Source organism: Calidris pugnax, unplaced genomic scaffold (genome assembly GCF_001431845.1).
Source record: "Calidris pugnax isolate Ruff unplaced genomic scaffold, ASM143184v1 scaffold1, whole genome shotgun sequence".
NCBI lineage: Eukaryota > Metazoa > Chordata > Aves > Charadriiformes > Scolopacidae > Calidris > Calidris pugnax.
The window spans coordinates 5,105,867-5,107,442 of record NW_015090800.1 but is presented as its reverse complement, the minus strand read 5'-3'; positions in this window follow the sequence as shown (position 1 = coordinate 5,107,442).

Here is a 1,576-nt window from a genome sequence, read left to right as displayed (position 1 = left end):
AGGGAGGAGGCGGCGCTGGGCCGGGCCTGGCGGCGGCGCCAGCTCGCATTCTCCCCTCCCAGCCACCGCCCCCCCCGCGCCGCTTGCGCAATGGTACGATCCGGAACACTCCGAGCCGTCGCCCTGGCAACAGCGCGGCCCATTCGCTGCGCCCCGCCGTTAACCGTTGCCGCGCCGCGGAGGCGCCCCGCTGCCCGCCGCCGGGGGCCGGACGGGCCTCCCCGCCCTGCCCGTCACCGCCACCACCAACACCCCCCACACCACGGTGGCCGTCGCCACCGCCTTCTCTTCCCGCCCCGTCAGTGAGGCTGGGCGCTGCGTTGTCACTCTGGGTTGACTTGTTGTCCCCCTATCCCCCCCCACCACCATCCCCTGTGAGGAGGGGGGCTGAAGGGCGGGTGGCAGCTCCGCTTCAGCTCGGCCCCACCGGTTTCAGGCCTCCCTGGTCACCCCTGAGCCCCCGGTTGTACCCCACCTCAGCGGTGGGGTTCGCTCCCAGGGGACCCCCGGGGCTGTCAGACCCCTCCTGAGGAGAGACGAGGGGCTCATGCTGCTGTGGCAAGGACAAGCAGGCCGGTGCCTCGGCCTTGTCTGCTGGGGCACAGGGCGGCTGCGGTCTGCGGCTTGGCCCCAGGGCTGCGGGGTGGCCTTGAGGACCAAAATGTTTGGAACTGCCTGTCTGGGCATCCCGGCAGGAGCGATAGGGGCATGGCTGTAAATAGCTCGGAGATCTGGGTGACTGTCAAGGTTGCCAGACCTCTGGGTGGACCATTCTAGGACTCTCCATGGTGGCAAATGGAGAAACTTCTGAAAATGGCTTTCAGCTCACGGCCTCTGTGAACTAGCTCTGAAAATAGTTGGAAGTGCACACATAAACCAAGCAATTCCCAGCTATTTCCAGCAATTTCAAGAACGAACGTTTGAAATCTACGCTTCCTAGGTGTCTGTAGCCTCCTGTAATGGTAACTGTGCACGGTTCAACACTGGGCAGTATAGCTGCAGTGTTAAAAACGGGTTAACTTCTAGCAGAGATCAGGTAAGGCTTTTCAAAACGGTTTCAAAAGAGCAGGACTGCCCTTTCGGTGCCAAAGGGGTGTAAATAAAAAAAAATAAAGTTCACATTTGTTCAAGACAACAGGGCGCATTTTTAATATTGTTTGGATTATTAAATACTGCTAAAATCAGCTTAGTTATTGATGTGTTTGCTGTACTGAGACTTTCGCTAACCTGAAGGAATTGGCTCTATTTTAATCATCATCTAAATTTATCTGCTGCAGAAACGCCTATGGCTCCATCTTCATCTACAGATTCCACATTAGTTGGACTATGTTGACTACTCAGAGGTTAAACGTTTAGATTTCATTTTGCTTATTTTTTTTTTTTTTTTTTTGCTTTAAGTTGGAGGCAGTGTGAGTTGAAGGACTCTTAGGCCCCGGTCCTGCAATGAGATCCCCGTGCATTTCAGCATCGCTGTCGACATTAGGCTGTGGTTTGGCAACGCAGCAAACCCAGCAGCGCAACTCCTGTTACTGGCTCAAAAACGGGGTGGCCGCCCGATGTGAAGCGCTGACCTGGT